Source organism: Rhinopithecus roxellana, chromosome 10 (genome assembly GCF_007565055.1).
Source record: "Rhinopithecus roxellana isolate Shanxi Qingling chromosome 10, ASM756505v1, whole genome shotgun sequence".
Taxonomy (NCBI): domain Eukaryota; kingdom Metazoa; phylum Chordata; class Mammalia; order Primates; family Cercopithecidae; genus Rhinopithecus; species Rhinopithecus roxellana.
The window spans coordinates 140,621,623-140,641,111 of record NC_044558.1 but is presented as its reverse complement, the minus strand read 5'-3'; positions in this window follow the sequence as shown (position 1 = coordinate 140,641,111).

The window sequence follows — 19,489 nt, the reverse complement described above, 5'->3', positions numbered from 1 at the left end:
ATGATGCTAGCTGGTTATTTTGCCCATTAGCTGATGCAGTTTCTTCATAGTGTCAATGGTCTGTACAACTGGTATGTTTTTGCAGTGGCTGGTACCTGTTGTTCCTTTCCATGTTTCGTGCTTCCTTCAGGAGCTCTTGTAAGGTAGGCCTGGTGATTACAAAATCTCTCTGCATTTGCTTGTCTGTAAATGATTTTATTTCTCCTTTGCTTATGAAGCTTAGTTTGGCTGGATATGAAATTATGGGTTGAAAATTCTTTTCTTTAAGAATGTTGAATATTGGGCTCCACTCTCTTCTGACCTGTAGGGTTTATGCTTAGAGACCCACTGTTAGACTGATGGGCTTCCCTTTGTGGGTAATCCGACCTTTCTCTCTGGCTGCCGTTAACATCTTTTCCTTCATACCAACCTTGGTAAGCCTGTTGCTTATGTGTCTTGGGGTTGTTCTTCTCGAGGAGTATCTTTGTGGTGTTCTTTTATTTCCTAAATTTGAATGTTGGCCTGTCTTGCTGGATTGGAGAAGTTCTCTTGGATTATATCCTGAAGGATGTTTTCCAACTTGGTTCCATTTTCCTCATCACCTCCAGGTACACTAGTCAAATGTAGGTTTTGTCTTTTCACATAGTCCCATATTTCTTGGAGGTTTTGTTTGTTCCTTTTCATTCTACTTTATCTAATCTTGTCTTCATGCTTTATTTCATTAAGTTGATCTTCAATCTCTGATATCCTTTCTTCCGCTTGATCAATTTGGCTGTTGATACTTGTGCGCACTTCATGAAGTTCTCATGCTGTGTTTTTCAGCTCCATCAGGTCATTTATGTTCTTCTCTAAACTGGTTATTTTAGTTAGCAATTCCTCTAACCTCTTCAAAGTTCTTAGCTTCCTTGCATTGGGTTAGAACATGCTCCTTTAACTTGGCGGAGTTTGTTATTACCCACCTGCTGAAACCTACTTCTGTCAATTCATCAAACTCATTCTCTGTTTAGTTTTGTTCCCTTCCTGGTGAGGAGTTGTGATCCTTTGGAGGAGAAGAGACATTCTGGTCTTTGGCACTTTCAGCCTTTTTGCACTGGCTTTTCCTCATCTTTATGGATTTATCTACTATTGGTCTTTGATGTTGGTGATTTTCGATGGGGTTTTTGTGTGGACCTCTTTTTTGTTGATGTTGATGCTATTCCTTCCTGTTTGTTAGTTTTCCTTCCAACAGTCAGGTCCCTCAGCTGCAGGTCTGCTGGAGTTTGCTGGAGGTCCACTCCAGAGCCTGTTTGCCTGGATACCACCAGTGGAGGCTGCAGAACAGCAAAGATTGCTGCCTGTTCCTTCCTCTGAAAGCTTCATCCCAGAGGAGTACCCGGCAGATGCCAGCTGGAGCTCTCCTGTATGAGGTGTCTGTTGACTCCTGCTGACAGCTGTCTCCCAGTCAGGAGGCACAGGGGTCAGGGACCCACTTGAGGAGGCAGGTTGTCTGTTAGCAGAGCTCAAGCACTGTCCTGCGTGATCTGCTCCTCTCTTCAAAGCCAACAGGCAGGGACTTTAATGTCTGCTGAAGCTGCGCCCACAGCTGCCCCTTCCCCCAGTTGTTCTGTCCCAGGGAGATGGGATTTTTAACTATAAGCCCCTGACTGGGGCTGCTGCCTTTCTTTCAGAGATGCCCTGCCCAGAGAGGAGGAATCTAGAGAGGCAGTCTGGCTACAGAGCTTTACCTAGCTGTGGTGGGCTCTACCCAGTTCAAACGTCCTGACAACTTTGTTTACACTGTGAGGGAAAAATTGCCTACTCAAGCCTCAGTATTGGCGGATATCCTTCCCCCCACCAAGCTCGAGCATCCCAAGTCAACTTCAGACTGCTGTGCCGGCAGCAAGAATTTCAAGCCAGTAGATTTCACCTTGCTGGGCTCCATAGGGGTGGGATCTGCTGAGCTAGACCACTCAGCTCCCTGGCTCCAGTCCCCTTTCCAGGGAAGAGAATGGTTCTGTCTCACTGGCATTCCAGGCACCACTGGGATATGAAAAAAAACTCCTGCAGCTAGCTCAACGTCTGCCCAAATGGCTGCCCAGTTTGGTGCTTGAAACCCAGTGCCCTAGTGGTATAGGCATCCAAAGGAATCTCCTGGTCTGCGAGGTTGCGAATACCATGGGAAAAGCATAGTATCTGGGCCAGAATGCACCATTCCTCATGGCACAGTCCCTCATGGCTTCCCTTGGCTAGGGGAGGGAGTTCCCCGACCCCTTGTGCTTCCCAGGTGAGGTGTCGCCCCACCCTGCTTCAGCTCACTCTCTGTTGGCTGCACCCACTGTCTAACCAGTCCCAATTAGAGGAGCTGGGTACCTCAGATGGAAATGCAGAAATCACCCACCTTCTGCATTGATATCACTGGGAGCTGTAGACTGGAGCTGTTCCTATTTGGCCATATCTGGCCAGCCACCTTCTTCTCTTTGAAATCTATTTTATCTAATATAAGTATAGCTACTCCTGCTTTTTTTTTGGTTTCCACTTACATGGGATATATGTTTCCATTACTTTATGTTTAGTCTATGCTTGTTTTACAGGTGAAGTGTGTTTCTTGTAGGCAACAGTTCATTGGGTCTTACTTTTTTTAAAAAATCCATTCAGCCACTCTACGCATTTCCATTGAAGATCTTAACCAATTTACAGTCAAGGTTATTATTGATAAGTAAATACTCCCTCCTGCCACTTTGCTATTTGTTTTCTGGTTGTTTCATGTTTTGTTTGTTCCTTCCTTGCTTCCTGTCTTCCTTTTTTGTGAAAGTGATTTTTCATGGGCACTATGTTTTATTTTCTGGTTTATATTTTTTGTGCAACTGCTGTAAGTTTTTTGATTTGAGTTTACATGAGATTTGTAAATAACATCTCACAACTCATTATATAAACTGATAATAACTTAACTATGATTATGAAAACAGACTAACAAATAAGCAAAGAGAAAATTAGTAAATATTTTGTACTTTAATTTCATCCCCCCACTTTTTTAGTTTTTGTTCTTCCTGTCTTATTACAGTTTCTATGTCTTAAAAAGTTGTAGTAGTTACTACATTTAAAAGTTTTGTTTTTAGCATTCCTAGTAAAGATTTGAATATTTTATATACCACAATTACATTGTTACAAAATTCTGTGTTTGTGCATTTACTATTACCAGTGAATTCTGTACCTTCAGATGATTTCTTATTGCTCACTAATGTCTTTTTCTTTCAGACAAAACAACTACCTTTAGCATTTCTTGTAGGATAAGTGTGGTGTCGATGAAATCTCTCAGCTTTGGTTTGTCTGGGAAAGTCTTTATTTCTCCTTCATGTTTGAAGGATACTTTCACTGGATATACTATTGCATGGTAAAAGTTTCTTCTTCAGCCCTTCAAATATGTCATGCCACTTTCTCCTGGCCTGTAAGGTTTCCACTGAGAAATATGCTGCCAGATGTATTAGAGCTCCATTATATGTTATTTGTTTATTTTATCTTGCTGTTTTTAGGATCCTTCCTTTAGCCTTGACCTTTGGGTGTATGATTACTAAATGTCTTGAGGCAGTCTTACTTGGGTTATATCTGCTTGGTGTTACAATGTAATCTTCTTGTACTTAAATAAGGACATCTTTCTCTAGGTTTAGAAAGCTCTCATTATTATGCCTTTAAATAAACTTTAACCCTAATCTCTCTCTTTCTACCTCCTCTTTAAGGCCAGTAACTCTTAGATTTGCCCTTTGGAGGTTATTTTCTAATCTTGTAAATGTGCTACACTCTTTTTTATTCTTTTTGTGTCTCCTGTGACCTTATTTTCAATGTCTGTCTTCAGGCTCACTAATTCTTTCTTCTGTTTGATCAATTATGCTGTTGAGACTCTGATGCATTCCCCAGTTTATTAATTGAATTTTTCACCTCAAGAATTTCTGCTTGATTGTTTTAAATCATCCCAATCTCCTTATTAAATTTGTCTAATAGGATTCAGAATTCCTTCTCTGTGTTGGATTTTATTGAGCTTCTTCAAAACAGCTATTTTGAATTCTCTGTCTGAAAGTTCACATATCTCTGTCACTCCAAAATTGGTCATTGTTGCCTTATTTAGTTCACTTGGTGAGGTCACTTTGGTGCCTCTTTCCTTAAGTCTTGATGCTTATCATTGTTTGCTGATGTCTGGGCACTGAAGAGTTAGAAATTTATTCTAATCTTCATAGTCTTGGCTTGTCTGTACTGGTGCTTCTTAAGAAGGCTTTCCAAGTATTCAAAGGGAATTGATTGTTGTGTCCTAAGTCTTTGGTCACTGCAGCCATATGTACATTAGGGCATAACCCAAGCCCAGTAATACTGTGACTCTTGTAGACTCATAGAGATACCACTTCGGTGGTCTCAGGCAAGAGCTAGGAGAATTCCTGGATTCCTGGATTACCATGCATTGCCTCTTCTTCTCTTCCCTTACTTCCCCTCAGACAAATAGAGTCTCTCATTCTCCATGCTCAGCTGCCTGTAGTTGGAAGAGGGAAAATACAAGCACTCCCATGGCCATCACCGCTAAGGCTGTGCTCAGTCACACCTGAAGCCAGCACAGTACTGGGTCTCACTTAAGGCCTGTGACAACTACAGTGTGACTACCACTGATGTTTATTCAAGACCTATGTGCTCTTTACTCAGAAGGTGATGAGTCCTGCCAGGCCTGGTCTCTCCCTTCAGGGCTGGTTCTCTTCTGACCCAGGTTAGATCTTAAAAACCCCTCTAGGAGCTATGGCATAAAATCAGGGACTTTAGGAGTCTTCTTGGTGCTTTACTTTACCGTCCTGAGCTGGCATCCAAGTTGCAGGACGAAGTCTTTTTTACTCTTCCCACTCCTTTCCTCAAAAAGAAATCGTATGTCCCTGTGTCTACCAAAGCCGAATATGTGCTGGATTAGATCTGAATCTAGCACAATACTGAATCTTGCCCAACATCCATGGCAACTGCTTTCTGACTACTGCTGATATTTATTCCAGGATAAAGGATTCGCTAGTCAGTGGGTTGTAAATTTTGCCAGGACTGGATCCTTCCCCGCAGGCCCAGAGAATTCTGGCCCAGGGTGGGTCTAGAAATGTCATCCAGGAGCTGTGCCTGGAATAGGGGTCTCAGGACTCTCCTTGATCCCTTATTTTACTGTGGCTGAGCTGGTATCTAAGTTGCAAGACAAAGTCCTCTTTATGCTTCCCTCTCCTCCTGGAGCTGCAAGCCATGCTACCTGAAGTTGAGGGATGGGTGACACAAGCACTCCCTTGGCTACAACTGGTGCCTCGGTGGGTCATATGCAGGCCAAGTCTACTATCTCCAGGCCCCAAACAGTACCAAGACTTGCCCAGGAATTGTCATCCTTACGGCCTTACGGCCTAGACTGCCTTTCAAGTTTATTTAGAACCCCAGAGCACTTTAGCCCGTGGTGGTGGAGCTAGCCAGAACTTAGGTTCTGACTGCTGAAATGGAAGATTTCCCTCTGGCTAGATCTGGTCTAAATGCTCTTTCTGTGGATGCCATCCAAATTCTGCCCTGTATTGCTTTCTGCTGTGACAGGGCAACCTGGAGTTCCAATACAAAGTCTCACAATCACTGTGCTCTCTCTCCTGTAAATGCATAGATTCTCTCTCTGCACCACAGAGTTGCTGCCGGCGATTAGGGTAGGTGATTCAAGACTGTCTTTCCCATCTTCTTTGGTGCCTCTTTCCTTAATATGATGTCAAAATCAGGTACTGTGATTGCTCTCCTGATTTTTGGTTCTTATGCAGATGCTTTCTTGTGTGGATAGTTGTTTAATTTGGTGTTTCTCTGGCAGGTGGGGGACAATTGCTGGATATTCTATTTAGCCATCTTGCTCCACCTCCCTCCCATACTTTTCTCTTTGATTTGTTAATGTGGGGAATTACAATAATATGCTGTTTTTCATAATGTTACATCATTCTTCCATTCTTAAAATAAATTTAACTTGGTACTGTTGAGTTTTCCTTTTCACTTATTACTGGTTTGTTTATATTTTCCTTTGGATAATTGGACCTACCTTAATGATTAATATTAGCCTACAATTTTTACATGCCATGCTCTCTGCATATGGTTTTGCTGGCAAGGTTATACTGAATTTGTAAAATAATATGAGAGTATTTTCACTTTTTAAAATATTCAGAATACATAGTAATTTTTGAATTAAATAGTGTATTTTTTAGTTTCTTGATTTTTTGGTCTTCCTTTAAATAGTGTGAAACTTTATCAGTCAGTTAAGTTAAGCTTGATCCTTTTGTTTGTTTGTCACTTTACTAGAGAGAGACTAGTGCTGCCTTTTCTCTGACATCAGTTTAGTCTTACTGCAAGGCTGGGCCCTTCTGGGCAAGGTTCAGAAAGTGCCTTCAGACAGAAACTTAAAGTATTCTTTGCAACTCACCTCATTACTTTATTTTCTCTCAGGGAGAATAATCCTTTGATGCCTGTTGCCTAATGTCTGAAAATCATTATTTCATGTACAGTCATTCATTGCTTAGTAATGAGGATGTGTTCTGAGAAATGTGTTGTCTGGAGATTTTTCTTGTTTGAACATCATCAGGTGTACTTACACAAACCTAGACAGTTAGCCTACTACACATCTAAGCTATATGATATAGCTTATTGCTCCTAGGCTACAAACACATAAAGCATGTCACTGTATTAAATACTGTAGGCAATTGTAACACAATGTCAAGTATTTGCATATCCAAACATATAAAAGTGCAATAAAAATACAATATTATAATCTCATGGGACCACTGTCATATATACAATCTGTCATTGACTGAAACATTATAACGTAGCATGCGACTGCATTTTATCTTCCAGTTTGTTTGTTTACTTATATATTTATTTATTTATTTTTGCAATAGGAAGGCAAGTTTAGTACCAACTGTTCTGACATGTCAAAAGTTGAAAATTTCTGTTCCATTAAATTTTATTTTTATATTTTCTTTTTCCTTCTATTATTGCATTTGTTGTGTTCTCTTTTTCTAGCTTCTTAGGTTAGATGCTTACCTTCTAGATTTTGAGTACTTATTATTGCCTTTTATATACATTGAAGACTACATATTTCCTTCAAAGTACTATTTTGGCTGCACTCCACATGTTGTAAGGTGGTATATTCAGTGCATTGCTGAAAACGTTATATGCATTATAAATTCTTCCTTGCTCTACAACATATTTAGAATGCCATTTTTAACTTACTCATTTATAATTAACTGAACTACATAATCAGAGCATATTGTTTCTATAGTTAATGTTTATCAGTTATCTGAAAAGTTTGAGAATTTATGACACATTAATTGTCAATTTTGGTAAACATGATAAATATTCCATGAATGCTTAAGAGAGTTATGGGCTTCCTAATTTTTACTATATTTATCCATTTTATTAAGGTTATTAATTGTCTTATATTCTTATTAATTTTGTCTGCTTGATCTGTCAATTATTTAGAAGGGTAGGTTGAAATCTCACATGATATTGATTACTTTGTCCACCGATGTTTATAGTCATGTCTTTTTTTCGCATATATTCAGAGGTTATGCTATTATGAACTTAATGATCGGAAATAAATTATGTCTATGAAGACCTGAACCTGTTGACATTATATTATAACCTTTCCTTAACAATGTTTTTACTTTAAAATGCATTTTATCATGATAAAGTGACTCAAATATTCCTTAAGTAAGTAAAAGCAGATAATTTTAAGTGATATTAACTTTTTCCCACTTAACTTACCAGTTCAAGCATAAATAAAGTCTGATTAGGAGAAACTATGCCTGCACTTCATTAAAAGTACAGAAAAATATTTTCCCATTGGAAATATTATATCCTTACATATCAGACTGTCATGTATCTTCTACTTTAGGATTGAACCATAAAATATTTTATGTTGAAAACGACTGAAATAGACAAGCACAGTCATACACACATTAAAATGCACCATTAAAAATATCTTTTTAAAGTTCATGTGGAACCAAAAAAGAGCCCACATTGCCAAGACAATCCTAAGTCAAAAGAACAAAGCTGGAGGCGTCACGCTACCTGACTTCAAACTATGCTACAAGGCAAATAGCATGGTACTGGTACCAAAACAGAGATATAGACCAATGGAACAGAACAGAGTCCTCAGAAATAATACCACACATCTACAGCCATCTGATCTTTCACAAACCTGACAAAAACAAGAAGTGGGGAAAAGATTTCCTATTTAATAAATGGTGCTGGGAAAATTGGCTAGCCATAAGTAGAAAGCTGAAACTGGATTCTTTCCTTATTCCTTATATGAAAATTAATTCAAGATGGATTAGAGACTTAAATGTTAGACCCAATACCATAAAAACCCTAGAAGAAAATCTAGGTAATACTATTCAGGACATAGGCATGGGCAAGGACTTCATGTCTAAAACACCACAAGCAACGGCCACAAAAGCCAAAATTGACAAATGGGATCTAATTCAACTAAAGAGCTTCTGCAGAGCAAAAGAAACTACCATCAGAGTGAACAGGCAACCTACAGAATGGGAGAACATTTTTGCAATCTACTCATCTGACAAAGGGCTAATATCCAGAACCTACAAAGAACTCAAACAAATTTACAAGAAAAAAACAAACAACCCCATCAAAAAGTGGGCAAAGGATATGAACAGACATTTCTCAAAAGAAGACATTCATACAGCCAACAGACACATGAAAAAACGCTCATCATCACTGGCCATCAGAGAAATGCAAATCAAAACCACAATGAGATACCATCTCACACCAGTTAGAATGGCAATCATTAAACAGTCAGGAAACAACAGGTGCTGGAGAGGATGTGGAAAAATAGGAACACTTTTACACTGTTGGTGGGATTGTAAACTAGTTCAACCATTATGGAAAACAGTATGGCAATTCCTCAAGGATCTAAAACTAAGAGTACCATATGACCCAGCCATCCCACTACTGGGTATATACCCAAAGGATTATAAATCATGCTGCTATAAAGACATATGCACACATATGTTCATTGTGGCACTATTCACAAAGACTTGGAATCAACCCAAATGTCCATCAGTGACAGACTGGATTAAGAAAATGTGGCACATGTACACCATGGAATAGTATGCAGCCATAAAAAAGGATGAGTTTGTGTCCTTTGTAGGGACATGGATGCAGCTGGAAACCATCATTCTCAGCAAACTATCGCAAGAACAGAAAACCAAACACTGCACGTTCTTACTCATAGGTGGGAACTGAACAGTGAGATCAGCTGGACTCGGGAAGGGGAACATCACACACCGGGGCCTATCATGGGGAGGGGGGAGGGGGGAAGGATTGCATTGGGAGTTATACCTGATGTAAATGACGAGTTGATGGGTGCTGACGAGTTGATGGGTGCAGCACACCAACATGGCACAAGTATACATATGTAACAAACCTGCACGTTGTGCACATGTACCCTAGAATAAAGTATAATTAAAAAATATATATATATGTCTCAAAAAGCAAGAAAGTCCAGTTGCACTGCAATTAACTATCCAGGGAATAGTTCACATTTGTGGTCAAATAGTACATTTTTATACCTTGGTTATTTTTTAAATAATGCCTATCTATAATCTGTTGATTATTTCCTATGAATCAGGCACCAAGCTATAAATCGTGTATGCATAATCTCAACAACTATGCAAACTCGAGCAGGTTATTTGACTTTTTCCTTTACCTCAAATTTTTCATCTTTAAAAAACCAATAATATCAATCAGTCTTCCAAGTTGCTTTTTAGTAATATAAACTTATGAGAAATATACTGTTCTGTGAATATTCCTTAGATTAAGAAAGCCTAAGTGCTTTTTAAAACACTCTGGTGTTGTATGTTTATACTAAATACATGTGAGTCATAAGAAAAACACAGTAAGCCTTCCATTGTACCTGTTTTAAAGGTACTATTACACACACACAAAACTTACAATTTGCTCTTTAAAACTGTTTCCAAGTAATGAGGAGACTGATAAAAGGGCAATTTAATAGCATCAGTAACTGATGGGCTCATTGCCAGGATTTTATTGATCTACTTGTCTACTAAAATGAATCTCCTTTTACACCAATCATTTGTTTGTGCTTTATTACTGTATTTATAGAGTTTTCCTCCTTTACTAAATGTTTTTGTATACTGGTAATTAGGCATTTTCCTTTATATTTTAGTTTTAATACAGGCTGTGGTCAACTTTCCCCTCACTGTCTTCCACCACCTCAACCAAAATCTGATACTTCTCTGGTGGCCCTGCAGGCATGCAGTAACCCCTCACTGGGACTTGTATGTGTAATAAATTTCTTCCTTCCAAACCTCATTCTCATTTCCTCCTATAGTCATGGTTACTTTACCATACCATATTCAACATAGACAGTCTTAGAAAATATACAATATAGGACTTTTGAAATTGTAAAAGGCAGTTTGGGAGGCTTTAGATATGTGGACAATGTCTCAGTAAAGGCTTGAAAAAGACAAGTTTCAAGAGTCACAGTTACTTAGGCACACCAACTGATTTTCATCTAAAGAAGTACGTATGAAAGTAAGAAAATAGGAAATAAAATTAGAATATTGCTTGTAGAACTGCTAATGAGTATTATATAATGAAAAAAGACCCGTGTTTCTTTCTTTCTTTCTTTCTTTCTTTTTTTTTTTTTTTTGAGACGGAGTCTCACTCTATCACCAAGCTGGAGTGCATTGGCACAGTCTTGGCTAACTGCAACCTCCGCCTCCCGGGTTCAAGTGATTCTCCTGCCTCAGCCTCCTGAGTAGCTGAGACTATAGGCGCACTCTACCATGCCCAGCCAATTTTTGTAGTTTTAGTAGAGACGGGGTTTCACCATGTTGGCCAGGATGGTCTCGATCTCTTGACCTTGTGATCCACCCGCCTCGGCCTCCCAAAGTGCTGGGATTACAGGCATGAGCCACCATGCCTGGCCAGACTGTGTTTCTTAAATTTAAAATGTTCTGTAATTCTACATTGCCCATGTGTGCTGAATGAAAGAACAAGAAAGGGATCATTAATGTAACTTAGGAAGTAATGCAAAAAGGAAATTTCAGTGTATGAAATGCTACTCTCATAAACTGAAAAAATGAAATCCATTCCACCACGCATTTAGCTTTCTTTCAGATTACTCTGCAAGCACATGTGTCTATTTTTCTTTATCTTCTGCCAGTCTCCAGCAGCTTTCATCGTATTTTTTTTTCCCAAAGCAGAACTGTCTATTAAAGGTTTTCTTCAGAAAGAACTACTGGGCAGTAGTACTCCGAAGGACCCAAAAGAGTTAATGTACGAAACCTGTATGTGCAGCCACAAAATCTAGGAACAGCATGTGACTAAGATAGGATTGTTTACTCTGCAAGTAACACTCCTGGTCAGTGCTAATTTGAAAGACTTCCAATTCTGGGGATCTTCAATCAATGGGAAGGATTCTCCATGAAGGAATACAGTCACCCGTGAAAGATGTTGTGTCCAAATACAAAACATTCCCCTCAGGGGGTTAGGATGAGGCTCACTCACTCATGCATTTGGCAAATATAATTTGAGTTTTTATCATGTGCCAGGCAGAATTCTAGGTGGTAGGAACAGAGAAGTCAAGTAAGAGAAGTTTTCATCTTTGTGGTGTTGAGGTTGTGATGGAAGAACACAGACATTAATCAGTAAGTATTTGAAAAGATACTACCATTTCAGAGAGTCATAAATGTTATGAAGAATGTAAGTCAGAATAGTGGAATTGAGGGAGATTGAAACTTGGGAGTTGGGAAAATAAGCTACTTAAGATAGGGCGTTTGGATAATGTCTCTTCCAGGAAAGGACACGTGAACTGAGAAGAGACAGAATTATAAGGACGCAGTCACAGGAAGATAAAGGGAGGGATACGGGCCCAGTCAAGGCACTGGCAAGTGTAAGGCTCGGGCTCAGAATCACATTCCTTTCCCCTTAGTTGAGAATTAGAGCACCAAGGATGACTGTCTATGGCAGAGATGAGTGGTTAAGAAGGGAGAATTTAGAAACATGGTACAATATAGTCCCTTTTAGAGAGCATGACAGGTGAAAGGATGTAGTGTATCCTGCCCTAAGGAGAACAAGAAGATCTGAACAAACAAATTGGTCTAAAGAGACAGGAAGATGGGATAGGGGAATTAAAGCAGAGGCTGCCAGAAGCAAGATGACAATTCTAAGGGCAATATACATTTATTTATATACTTTGGAAAAGATGTATCTCTTCTACAAGGCTGTAATTTTCTTAGAACAGGTTTTTTCTTATCCATTTTTCTATTTTTGATGTGGTTTATCATCCCCCAAAACGACCTATGATTGATTGTACTCCCAAAGAATAAATGCTCATTAAATATCTGTAGAGAATAATCATGAAATCGGAGACATTTAGGTAAAGCTATATGGAATTACACTCAGAGGTCATTTGAAAGGGAAAAAACATGTTGCGGAGAGAGGAATTATAGAATACAACCTAGACAGTGCATATTAGAGGCAATTTTGAATACTGAAGACTATTTTAAACTACTCTGGATGATCGTAGTGTCTCCAGAAATCTTGTGCAAAGTATAACCTTTGTCTGAGTTTCACTTTTAATTAAGATTTGTATTTTTTCCAGACTCATCAGTGAGAAAAGAAAGAGCAAGCATACAATGGTAAGAGCCAGCATATACAGCACACCAGTCTCAAAATTAGTGATGGCAAAGATAATTAACAGAAAATGTCAATGCGATGAAGTGTTGTCACAAGATAACGGTCTCCTGCTGCTATATAAATGTTGAACCGAAGCCCATTTTTCAAAACAAATGTCAAAGTTGAGACAGGAATTTTTAACCCACAAAATATTAACCTTTAAACAAGGTTCTATTGCAATAATGTATTTCTGATACAGTGTATTTTGCTCTAAAAATGCTAGAAAAAGTAATCATTTTTAATAGGGATGCTACAAATGTGCCCTAACAGTTATTTGCTATAATAGTTAATGCTATGGGTAGTCAACTGGATCAAAATCTGGATGCTTTTATTTTTAACATTTTAGAGATAATTATTTTAGTGTGCTTTCCAGTATAACCAGCTGTCATCTTACTACTTATACAGGCACCCTTAAAAATAATGAAAGTCTGAATGGCAGATTATATTCTTAATTATCAATAAACATGTCACTGATACAAATATTTTTAATTTAATTATTAAATTTTAATCTAATACCTTCAATTGAGCATTATAGTTTGATATGCCCATTTTTAAAAAAATGATTGTTAATAACTTTTTTTTCTTCTAAGGAATGTATCTTTTCAAATTCCAGATGATTGAAGGTAACATTACAAACCAAGGTGACAATTCAGTAATCACATGAATTAATATAGGAAGCTACTATAGCAGCAAGAGATCCCTGTGTAAACTGTTTTATCTAAACTCACTTTATTAGAAGAATTTTGTGCCAATTATCAATTTATTTGTCTCTCAACTGAAAATCTCCCTTTTAATCCTGCTATACAATAATGGAGGAAAACCTTGTAAAAATTTCTTCTTTGTCAGTGGCAAAAATATTAAGTCTGTTAGTGCAGTGTAACTTCTGCACTTTGTTAGTTCATGTAAACTTCCGCAGTGTTCAGCAGTCAGCAACACTTCTCTACGAGCAGCTTCCCCCAGAACGCACCTTCCAAACACATCACCGTGGGTCGTGGTGGAAGGGAGCCTCCCAATGCATGACCCTTGCTGAGTGTTACCAGTGAGTTCCACAATGTGGGGACCTCAGCAAACACTTCCACCTTCCTTCAGACCACTGCCATCCTCCCCAACAAGGTCTGGATCTCAGTCCTGAGAGGTAGGTTCTTCCATCTATGTCCTTTCCTGGGTTGCTTTGCCTCAGCTATAAAGGCAGGGGCTCCTCCCTATTTCTGCTCTTCCTGTATTCTTCAAAATTTTCTTTTTCCATTAGTAGGTAATCCATTATAATTAACTCTTTACATTTAACCTCCCCTGTTAAAATTACTGTGTGGCTTCTGTGTCCTAATTGGTCAGTGAATAATACAACTTTCCATTTCACTCCATCCATTTTTAAATGTTACCAGAATATAATGGCTTCTTTATAGATTTTCTCATTGAGGTAGGAGTCACGTAACATAGAATTAACCTTTTTCTTTTTTGAGATGGGTCTCACTCTGTCACCCAGGCTGAAGTGCAGTGGCAGGATCTCGGCTCACTGCAGTCTCAACCTCCCAGGCTCAAGTGATCCTCCCACCTCAGCCTTCTGAATAGCTGGAACTACAGGTGTGCACTGCCATACCTGGCTAATTTTTTTTTGTATTTTTGGTAGAGATGGGGTTTCACCATGCTGCCAAGGCTGGCCTCGCACTTCTGAGCTCAAGCGATCTCTGCCTGGGCCTCCCAAAGTTCTGGAATTACAGGCGTGAGCCACCACACCTGACCAAAATTAACCATTTTAAAGTGTATGATTCAGCGCATTTAACATTTCACGATGTTGTACAACCACCATCTTCCTCTGTCTAGTTCCAAGACATTTTCATCACCCCAAAAGATAAACCTGTACTCATTAAGCAGTCACTCCCTATTTCCCCTCCCTGCCCCACAGGTCCCTGGCAATCACCAATCTGTTTTCTAACTGTATGTCTTTTCATGTGCCAATTATTTCACATAAATGGAACCATACAATATGTGACCTTTTGTTTCTGGCTTCTTTCACAAGCATAATGTTTTCAAGGTTTATCCATATTTCAGCATGTATCAGTAATTCATTCCTTTTAAGCTAAGTAACATTCTATTTTATACACCAAGTTCTTTTATCCATTCATCCACTGAAGGACGTTAGGGTTGTTTGTACCTTTTATCTATTATGAATAATGCTTCCATGAATATTCCTGTACAAGTATTTGTATGAGTACCTGTTTTTAATTCTTTAGGATATATACCCAGAAGTAGAAGTGCTGAATCTTAGGCTAATTCTATGTATAACTTTTTTACAAACCACAAAACTGTTTTCCGCAGTAGATGCACCATTTTACATTCCCTCCAGCAATACACAAGGGCTCCAATTTCTCCATGTTCTTTTCGTTATTTTCCATTGTTTAAATTACAGCCATTCTAGTGGATGTGAAGCAGTATCTCATTGTCGTTTTGCAGTTCCCTAATGCATATGATATTGAGCATCTCAGAATGTGCTTGTTTCATGTGCATGATTTCATATCTGCCCTACAGAAATCTGTCTTCAAATCCTTTGCGTTTTTTTAGATTTACTTTTTATTTATTTATTTATTAAAAATTATAGAGATATATAATATTTATATATATTCTTTGCCTAATTTTATTTTATTTTATTTATTTATTTATTTATTTATTTATTTATTTATTTATTTTTGAGATAGAGTCTCACTCTGTTCCCCAGGCTGGAGTGCAGTGGTGCTATCTCTGCTCACTGCAAGCTCCCCCTCCTGGGTTCACGCCATTCTCCTGCCTCAGCCTCCCGAGTAGCTGGGACTACAGGCGCCCACCGCCACGCCTGGCTAACGTTTTGCATTTTTTTTAGTAGAGACGGGGTTTCACCGTGTTAGCCAGGATGATCTCGATCTCCTGACCTCGTGATCCGCCCGTCTCGGCCTCCCAAAGTGCTGGGATTACAGGCGTAAGCCACCGCACCCGGCCCCCTTTGCCTAATTTTAAATTGGGTTGTGTGTCATTTTATTGGTAAGGTATGTGTTCTTTAAATATCCTACATAATAGATCTTTTTCAGATATGTGATTTACAAATATTCTCTCCCATTGTGTAGGCTGTGTTTTTGTTTTCTTGGTAATGTCATTAGATGGACAAAAGTTTTAAAATTCTTACATAGTTCAATTTATCTTTTTCATTTGTTGCTCATACTTTGGGCTCATATTGAAGAATCGACTGCCAAATTCCCTGTCATGAAGATTTACTCCTACATTTTCCTATAGTAGTTTTACAGTTTAACCCTTATATTTAGGCCATTGATCATTTGGAGTCACTTTTTGTATATAGTATGAGGTAAATATCATTTTTTTTCTTTTGCATGTGGATATTCAGTTGTGTCAGCATCATTTGTTGAAGTGACTATTATTTCATCCTATTGAATGCACTTGGCAACCTTGTCAAAAATCAAATGGATATAGATGTATGAGTTGACTTCTGGACTCTTAATTCTACTGTCTAAATGTCTATATTTATGCTAGTACCACAGTTTTGATTAACTTTAGCTTTGTAGTAAGTTTTGAAATCAGAAAGTGTGAATCCTTCAATCTTATTTCTCTTTTTCATTATGGTTTGACTATTCAAGGATCCTTGCAATTGCATGTGAATTCATAAATTGATGTTTCCATTTCCTGCAAAAAAATGGATGTTTGAATTTCCATAGGAATTGTATTGAATCTGTAGATCACTTTAAATAGTATTACCATCTTGACAATATTAAGTGTTCAAATCCACACAGACAAGATGTCTTTCAATTTATTTGGGTCTTCTTTAACTTCTTTCACCTCATTGGTTAAATTAACCTGTGGGTATTTTATTCTTTTGGATAATATTGTAAATGGAATAAATTTATTACTTTCTTTTTCAGTTTGTTTATTGCTTTTCTATAAAAACACAACTAATTTCTATGTGTTGATCTTGTACCCTGTAATTTTGATGAATTCATTCAGTAGCTCTATTAATTTGAGGGGGGGTGGTTCTATATATGCATGAAGGCCTCTTCTTTTCTAATTTGTATATCTTTTTCTTGGTAGTTGCCCTGACTTAACTTCCAGTACAATGTTGAAGGTCAACATTGAATAGGCATACTTGTCTTGTTTTCAGTCTTAGGGAGAAAGCTTCCATTCCTGCACCATTTAGTATGATGTTAGCTATGGGTTTTTAATAAATGTCCTTTTCGTATTCAGGAAGTTCCCATCTATTTAAGTTTGCTGAGTATTTTAATCATGAAAGAAGGTTGAATTTTATCAAATGTTTTATTTTAGTCAATTGATTTAATCATGGAATTTTTCCCCTTCATTCTAGTAATGTGATTTATTATATTGACTTTCTTATGTTGAACCATCCTTACATTCCTAGGATAATCTCTCTTGGTCATGATGTATAATCCTTTTAATATGCTGTTGGATTTGATTTGCTAGTATATTTGAGGGTTTTTGCATATTTATTAATAAGGGATATTGGTCTATTGTCTTCTTTTATTGTGGTGTCTTATTTTGGCTTTGATAATAAGGTAATGCTGTCTGATAGAATGCACTAGAAATTATCCTTTCTGCTTGTTTTTTTGGAAGAGTTTGAGAAGAATTGGTGTTAATTATTCTTTAAGTGTTTAGTAGAATTCACCAGTAAAGGCATCAGACCCAAGCTGTTTTTGTAGGTAGAATTTGGATTACTAATTCAATCTCTTTACTTGCTAGGAGTCTGTTTAGATTTTTAAATGCTTTTTCAGTCCATTTTGATAATTTGTGTGTTTCTAGGAATTTGTTCTAATTTATATCTATAATATATAATTTGTTTCTGTACAATTATTTTCGGTATTGCCTTATAATCCTTTTAATATCTGTAAAGGTCAGCAGTAATATCCATATTTTCATTTCTGATGGTAGTTACTTGCATATTCTCTGTTGCTGCTTTTTTCCTTAGTCAGTCTAGCTAAGGTTTTGTCAATTTTGTTGATATATTCCCAAAACTAACTTTTGATATGATCGATTCTCTCTGTTTTTCTATTATCTGTTTGTGTACTTCCATTATAATATTTGCTTCATTCCATTCATTTTAGGTCTAGTTTTCTTGTTTTTCTCTAAGTCCTTATGTACAAAATTAGAATATTGGCTTGTGATCTTTATAATTTTATAATTTACTCATTTAAATCTATACATTTTCTATTAAACATTGCTTTCCCTGCATTATGTAAGTTTTGGTATGTTGTGACTTTGTTTTCATTCATCTGTGAATAATTTCTCGTTTCGTTCATGATTATTTCTCTGACCCATTAGTTGTTTAAGAGTGTGTTATTTGATTTCCATCTATTTGTGAATTTTCCAGTTTTTATTCTGCCATTAATTTCTAGATTCATTCCAAGTGGTCAGTAAAGATACTTTATATAATTTCAACTTCTTAAATTTATTAAGACATGATATCTGACTTAGTTTATAGTCTACTGTAGATAATATTATGTGCGGTTCAGAATAATGTATATTTTGCTATTGTTGAATAGCATGTTATACATATGTTTGTTAGATCTAGTTATTTTGCAGTGTTCTCCAAGTCCTCCACTTCTTTATTAATCTTCAGTCTAGATATTCTATCTATTATTGGAAGTAGGGTATTAAAATCTCCAACTATCATTGTAGAACTGTCTCTTTCACCTTTCAATTCTGTCAGTGTTTGCTACATATATATTAGGGCTCTGTTGTTTGATCAGTATATGCCTATAATTATTATAACTTCTTGCTGAATTAACACTAACATCAATATATAATATCATTCTTTATCTCTTTTAATGATTTTTTACTTAAATGGTATGTTTCTGATATTATTACACCTACCCCAGCTCTCTTTGATTGAAATTTGCATCTTTTTAAATTTTCAACCTCTTTGTGTCTTTGGGTTTCAGTATAATTGTGCTACAGCCACAAAATATCTTAGACTGGGTAATTTATAAATAATAGAAACTTATTTCTCATAGTTCTGGAGGCTTGGAAGTCCAAGATCAATGTGCCAGCACATTCCGTGTCTGGTGAGGGCTCCATCTCTGCCTGTAAGATGGTATCTTGAATTCTGCTTCTTCCAGAGAGAATGTGTGCTATGTCCTCACATAGGAGTGAAGATGAGAGAAATGAACTTGCCTCCTCAAGCCCTTTTATAAATATCACCCATGAAGGCTCTGCCTTTATGACTTAATCACCTCTTGAAGATCTCACCTCTCAATATTATCATATTGGTGATTAAATGTCAACATATAAATTTGGGGGGACACATACCATCACATTCTGTCTCTGGCTCCAAAAATTCTTTTCAGATGTAAATACATTCATTCCATTCCAGTAGCCCCAATATTCTTAACTTGTTCCCGCATTAACTCAAAAGTCTAAAGTCCAGAGTCTTATCTAAATATCATCTAAATCCAATATGTGAGACTCAAAGATGTGTTTCATGCTGACACAAATTCACCTCTAGCAATGTGACTATAAAATCAAGCAAATTAGATGCTTTCAAAATACAATGGTGGGATAGGCATAGAATAAGCATTCCCATGACAATTAGAGAGATACGAAAGAAGAAAGTGATACCGGTTCCAAGTCCAAAATCCAACAGGGCAAATCTTAAGGCTTGAGAACAATCTTCTTTGATTTCATGTTTCACCTTCTGGACATACTAGAGTAGGAGTTGGATCAGCAAGGCTCCTTGTGACCCCACCTTTTTGGTTTTGCTGGGTGCAGCCCATGACACAGCTCTCATGAGTTGAAGCTGCAT